Source organism: Amblyomma maculatum, chromosome 2 (assembly GCF_055883805.1).
Source record: "Amblyomma maculatum isolate TAMU_Amacu chromosome 2, ASM5588380v1, whole genome shotgun sequence".
Classification (NCBI taxonomy): domain Eukaryota; kingdom Metazoa; phylum Arthropoda; class Arachnida; order Ixodida; family Ixodidae; genus Amblyomma; species Amblyomma maculatum.
This window is the reverse complement of record NC_139345.1, coordinates 94674408-94681724: the sequence shown is the minus strand read 5'-3', so window position 1 is coordinate 94681724 and position 7317 is coordinate 94674408. Positions and strand designations below refer to the sequence as shown.

The 7317-nt window shown below is 47.6% G+C and overlaps 1 pseudogene; it reads left to right on the top strand.

Moving 5' to 3' along the window:
* The first annotated feature begins 2851 nt into the window (after positions 1–2851).
* On the top strand, positions 2852–4826 carry LOC146199298 (putative ATP-dependent RNA helicase DDX5 pseudogene; annotated as a pseudogene).
* Positions 4827–7317: the final 2491 nt, after the last annotated feature.

Genomic DNA, 7317 nt, shown 5'->3' with positions numbered 1-7317 from the left:
GACAGCTCAACCAGTGATGACGAATTGAATAGGGCCACGTATATAAGCAAATCGGCAACAATTCGGCCCTTCTGAGTATATAGTCTCAATAGCGTCACAGTCAGATGGCAAAAGGCCAGAATGGTAGAGAGCTGTGGCCTAGCTTTCGACCAACGTGAATGACACATTTCCACATTTGAGTTTTGTCGGGAGTTCTGCGATCGAATGAATAACAATGAAGTCTCGCAGTGGTGTCGAGGTTCTAAGAGTTCAACAAGGTTGACGACTGGGCAAGTTGGTATAGGTTCATACTTAACCAGCCAAAAGACGAGACACAGCAAAGAGGAGGACAGGACAAGGCTGGACTATCAACTGAATGTTTATTGATCGGAAGAAAACGAAAAGCTCGCGCGCAACCCAACCAGTGGAATGGCAAGACAATGGGAGGAAGATGAAGACGAAAATTCAAAGCCAATTCAAAGTCAAGGCCTAACTAACGACTTTTCTAGTAGATCCAATTCCTTACAATGAAGGCTAACCGACGCCTTAGCCACACACTTGTCCTTGGCTTTAGCAATATAAAATGCTTCAACCAACTTCAACCAAGGCACAGGCGGATCTTGGAGCGTGGGCCGAAGTTTTGCCTACAACCAGATGTAAGTCCAGTTGATCTTCTGGCGGTGTCTCGAAATATTGCTCGTCATGTTTCGGAAGATGAGAAGAGTCGGTTTTTGAGTGAAGCCACGGACGTAATAGCGGCACGGAATTGTAAGCAGAGGCCACGGTACAATCTGAAACCAGTATGTGACTACCTGGTTGACAAACGATTGCGTCTAATGGTATCTGATAAGGAAGGCTTCTTTGTCGTTGTACCTGACAGCTGTTTCTCTGAAAAAGCCTCGGCCGCGATTGCCAAGAATTTTAAGAAGGTGAAAGCAAAGCCATCGTCTTACAGGAAGCAAGCTATCGCTTGGTTAGACGATCACAACCTGAAGGCTTTAAGTTCGAAGGTGAAGGCAGCTACCGACGCCAACTTGGATGTTTTCTTTTCGGCGAAGACGCACAAGACGGACATACCTTTTAGGACAATTCTTTCGGAGCGTCGAACATGGCAGTACGAGATTTCGGGATTTTTGAAGACGCACCTAAAGATGTTAAAAATTAAGGACCCATTTTTGATTCCGAGTTCTTCTAAGGTGCTAGAATTTTTAATGGACAGAAATCCGGGTAGGTGCTCTGCAATGAGCATTGATGTGGAGGACTTATATTATTCTTTGCCGCAGGACGGACTTTTAAGGTGTGTGCAAGACTGCATCACTGTTGATAATGATGAACTGGCATTCATTAATGCGTGCGGTATATCGGTTGCTAGTTTCTTGGAGCTGTTATCCTTTTACCTTAGTTCCACTTTCGTCTGTTGGCAAGGCAGCACGTACATCCAGAAGTCAGGGGTTTGCATTGGCTCGCAAGTCGCTCCTGTGCTCAGCGACATTTTTCTGTCTAAAGTTGATACCGCATTGAAGCCAAGCTTGGACGCCATCGGTATAGTCGCTCCTGTGCTCAGCGACATTTTTCTGTCTAAAGTTGATACCGCATTGAAGCCAAGCTTGGACGCCATCGGTATAGTAGCGTTTCGCTACGTTGATGACTACCTTATTTTCTTGGATAAGGATGGTTTCGATAGTTTGGCGCAAGATGTGTTACGGATGTTCAAGGAGCAAGGTCAGGGTCTGTCTTTTACGTATGAGTTTCCGAAAGATCACCATATACAGTTTCTGGATTTGGACTTGTGCTTTGAAGACAATCACGTGTGTTGGAGCTACAGCCCCAGGTCAGGGAAGCCTCTGCTTAGCTTTGAATCGAACCACTCGAGGTTGGTAAAAGATGGGTTGGCGGTCGCATGCATCAAGTCCGCATTACGTAAATCATGCCATCACCGTGTCGAAGATGCTTTTTCAAAACAAATTTCGAAGTTGTTGGCGGCAGGCTATCCAACTATCCATCTCGCTCGCTTGTCAGAACGTGTTTTAACGCGATCGAGGAAGAGTAAAACGGTGCAGGGGGATGTTGTTGTGGCGACGCGACGAAAGAAAGTGGCTGCCATACCTTACCTCCACGGCGTTTCTCACCGACTAAAGAAACTGGCGGCAAGGTACGACGTTGACGTTGTATTTACAGCGAGAAACAAGATAGGAGGCTTGTGCGCTAGAGTTCGAAAGGGGCTTGACAGTGTACCTCGTGATAGTTTTCGATGTGCAGTGTCACATAAGAAAAAGTTCACCTCCTGCAGAAAGAATGTGGTCTACCGCATTCCGCTGAATTGTGGCCGGTGCTACTACGGACAGACAGGCAGATGCCTAAACGTGCGCCTGACGGAACACTCTAATTCTCTGGGAGGGAAGGCGAGTTCCAATCTTGCGCTACATGTGCAATCCCGAGAGTGTAAGTCGAAGCACGACCCGTCTCTTTGTGCCACCTGACTTCAATAATACGGGTGTACTTTATAGCAATGGTAATCAACTCTGCAGGGAGTTGGTTGAAGCATTTTATATTGCTAAAGCCAAGGACAAGTGTGTGGCTAAGGCGTCGGTTAGCCTTCATTGTAAGGAATCGGATCTACTAGAAAAGTCGTTAGTTAGGCCTTGACTTTGAATTGGCTTTGAATTTTCGTCTTCATCTTCCTCCCATTGTCTTGCCATTCCACTGGTTGGGTTGCGCGCGAGCTTTTCGTTTTCTTCCGATCAATAAACATTCAGTTGATAGTCCAGCCTTGTCCTGTCCTCCTCTTTGCTGTGTCTCGTCTTTTGGCTGGTTAACTATGTTCTAAGAGTTGTTTCAGAGGCGAGAACAGGCACGGTTTCTGAATGTGGGCATGACGAACATTACACTCAAGTATGATTTAGTGTTCTTGGATGTGCTTACTGCTGCTAAGATGGAGGTGTTGCAGGGACGCATTGGGGGACGGCTGGCGACTCGCAGTAGGAACATCCAGGTCCTTCACCGCGACATCATCCGGCTCTTGGTTCGTGGCAGCTGCAATGCAAGCACCAGTACATTCGCCATTGTTGATGTTACTCATCCAATAGCAAATAATACCTGGCGTTATGCGAGAGATATCCACGACAGCACCCCCCCCCCTTTCCGTTTACATGAAGCACAATTGCTGCGATTGCTTTCTTATCTCGTCACAGGCGCGACTGGCAAGTGAAAGGAGGAAATGACAGTTGCGTTGCGCCGACCACCACTCGGACACAAGACAGCCAACTTGGTGTCAGTGCCCCTCTATCCTCCCAAACATTGCGTCATCACTATGTAGTGCTTCCGCCCTGCTCAACGCGACGTTTCCTACTGGCCCCCTGCTATTACCTCACCTTCCTTCGCTCCTCCATCGCTGGCTGGTGTCACGTAGACTTGAGCCATTTTTACGATATACATCGCAATCCCCACCAATCAGTTTCAGATATCTGTGGCACCTCTTAGCGAATGGAAGCTCTCGTGGCACAAGATCGTTACACTTTTGATACGCGCAATGAATAACTTCTGCCTCTATTAAGGGCATGTAAAGATAGCAGCTATGCCCCTTTAACGCACTGGAGGCTTTTAACCGCAGATTTCGAAACATTTCCTGCGCATTTAAGGCACTGCATTCGCATGTGGTATCAATACATGGAACCTTTACCCTTGGAAGAATAGTTATCCTCCTTTAAGCAATCCTAACGCGGCCTTCTCTCGTTAGTTACCGAGTGAAAAAAAAAAAGTAGTAGCGTGTGGAAGCTCTCGTGGCCCAAGACCGTTACAACTTTTGATACGCGCAATGAGTAACTTCTGCCTCTATTAAGGGCATGTAAAAATAGCAGTTATGCCCCTTTAACGCACTGGAGGCTTTTAACTGCAAATTTCGAAACATTCCCTGCGCATTTAAGGCACTGCATTCGCATGTGGTATCAATATATGGAACCTTTACCCCTGGAAGAATAGTTATCCTCCTTTATACAATCCTAACGCGGCCTTCTCTCGTTAGTATACCGAGTGAAAAAAATTAGTAGCGTTTCGACGCTGGCGAAACTGAAGATCGAGCGTTAGCTCTGAGTTACTTAGCAATGCGGTTGCATGGTTAAGTGAATTGTGTATTAATGACACACATTTACACATGGTTACAGTACAATTGTAATCATAAACGGCAGAGGTGAAACTCGAAGCCACTATCATATATATATATATATATATATATATATATATATATATATATATATATATATATATATATATATATATATTGTTATGGACGACATCAAGGAAGAAGAGGCGGGCAGTGGCGCGGACAGGAGCGCTCGCGCTAGGCCTGGCAACATTCATTAAACGTCATCAGCCATTGCCATCGGTCATGTTCTGTCGTCTTTCTTCATCGGCTTGCCGCATCGTAACATTTTGTGGAGGTGCGGGGTGCCGATCCCCGTACCTCTCGCAAGCCAGAATGGGACCGCATCCAACTGCAGCCATTCCAGAATAATTTCTATCACGAACACCCCAACACGGCCAACCGATCCCCCCAGGAGGTGGATGCCTACCGCCAGGCCAATGAGATCACAGTCAAGGGCTGCGAAGTGCCCAAGCCCATCCTGCGCTTTAAGGAGGGCAACTTCCCCGACAACATCATGAAGGGCATCCTGGCACAGGGCTACGCAGAGCCTAAATGCATCCAGGCTCAGGGTTGGCCCATCGCACTCAGCGGCAAGGACTTTGTGGGCATTGCCCAGACTGGCTCAGGCAAAACACTGGGCTACATACTGCCTGCCATCATTCACATCAACCACCAGCCATACCTGCAGCGTGGCGATGGTTGTTGACGTTTAATGAATGTTGCCGGGCCTAGCGCGAGCGCTCCTGTCCGCGCCACTGCTCGCTTCTTCTTTCTTGATGTCGTCCGTAACAATATATTTCCTGTTCATCATAATATAATAAGACATGGGCATCGAATTTGGTTCAAATCGGGTAAAATAAGGTCAAATTTTGGTGTTGGCACGGGCCAAATTTGGAGGTCACCGTAGTTCCCGATAGTCGAATTAGACTGGACAAAGTTTGGTTTATCTCGGCCGAGGTCAAATTTCAGGGGTGTCCGAGCCCAGATTTATGTGGGGACGAGGCCAAATTTGAAGGCCACAATCGTGTTAAAATAAATTAAATTGGTTCACAGGAAGGGAAAGGCGCAGTAACTGTCACACTTGCTCTGTGGACACCCGAACCGCGCCGTAAGGGAAGGGAGGAAGGTGGGAATGAAAGTGGAAAGAGAGAAAGAGGAGCCGTAGTGGAGAGCTACGGAGTAATTTCGACCACCTGGGGATCTTTAACGTGCGCTGACATCGCACAGCACACGACGCCTCTTCGTTTCGCCTCCATCGAAACGCAGCCGCCGTGGTCGGGTTCGAACCCGGGAACTCCGGCACAGTAGTCGGGCGTCTTACCACTGCACCACCCCGGCGGGGCCCACAATCGTGTTCGCAATATTTGAATTAAGGTGGACATTTCTTCTGGTACAAATCGACCAAGGTCTAATTTGGTGGCTGGCCCGGGAAAATATGGTGGTGGTCCAAGGAAAATTTGGAGGTCACCATCGTGTTAGCCACAGTCGAATTAAGCTGGACATTGATATCGGTTCAAATCGTCTGAGGTGTAATTTTGGGGGCGGCCGGGCCAAATATGGGACTGGCCCAGACCGAATTTGGGATCACCATCATGTTCGCTATAGCCAAATTAAGCTGGACATTTATTTTTGCACACATTGCGGCACACCCTGGGAGGCACCCCTGCCACGGCGATGGCGTACGTGACTATAGCGACTGCATTCATTCGTTAGAGGACAAATCCCGGCGTCATTTGACCTTCAGGAATATTTGCAGTAGAACTGACACCCTAAACATCACACATGCAAAACTCCTCCGTAAGGCATGAGGCGTCATTTAACCTTCAGGAATGGTTGCAGTAGAACTGACACCCTAAACATCACACACGCAAAACTCCTCCGTAAGGCTTGAGGCGTCATTTGACCTTCAGGAATGGTTGCAGTAGAACTGACACCCTAAACGTCACACATGCCAAGCTCCGTAAGGCTTGAGGCGTCATTTAACTTTCAGGAATGGTTGCAGCAGAACTGACACCCTAAACATCACACATGCGAAACTCCTCCGTAAGGCTTGAGGCGTCATTTGACCTTCAGGAATGGTTGCAGTAGAACTGACACCCTAAACATCACACATGCAAAACTCCTCCGTAAGGCTTGAGGCGTCATTTAACTTTCAGGAATGGTTGCAGCAGAACTGACACCCTAAACATCACACATGCAAAACTCCTCCGTAAGGCTTGAGGCGTCATTTGACCTTCAGGAATGGTTGCAGTAGAACTGAAACCCTAAACATCACACATGCGAAACTCCTCCGTAAGGCTTGAGGCGTCATTTAACCTTCAGGAATGGTTGCAGTAGAACTGACACCCTAAACATCACACATGCAAAACTCATCCGTAAGGCTTGAGGAGTCATTTAACCTTCAGGAATGGTTGCAGTAGAACTGACACCCTAAACATCACACATGCAAAACTCGTCCGTAAGGCTTGAGCAAAGTTTTCTACAATATTCTTCCCATAGCGGGCTAGCCGTCGTATATTACGACAGGCACGACACAGGCTATATATGCTCCAGCAGGGAACATATACAGGAACACTACACTTAGAGCCACTGGATACACTGCACGGATGCCGCCTTTTATGCGCAGCAGCTGAAACCAAAGCATGCGCTATTTGTAGTGACAAGATCTGGTTATGGTTTTGTGGTGTTGCAGCCGCTCTCCGCCAGTGCAATTAACCGAAAAAAGGTTTCCGTCTTAGAAGAGCGGCAGTCGTGGCATCGGCGAGGCAAACGTTTGTTCGAGCAAGCCGATGAGAACATCGCGCTTTGCTCTGCAACTAATACTGGCCTGTAGCTATTAGCGGCTAACAGTTCAACTCCACTGAAGCGCGATTATAGGGAATTGTTAAAACCGTGCTATCCAGGAGGATGTGGGGCGACCCAAGAAAGCGTTGCCACTGCGGGACACCTTTTCGCTGACTTGCTGAGCGTTCAGCAACAGCTTAGCTGGTGTAATAACATTTTTAAGCACAGATCTCTCTATGATCAAAGTGTATTTAGTGGACTACTGGGGCATACTGCTTTTCAAGTCGCTGTGTGAGGTAAAACATAAATATAAGAGCAGAAAATAGCACGCGCGCTCTCCTCTCCTGCGCTCTGAATATGTGTTTTCTCTCCTTCCGTTCCCGTGAACCTTAGCGCAACTTTACAGCGCAGAC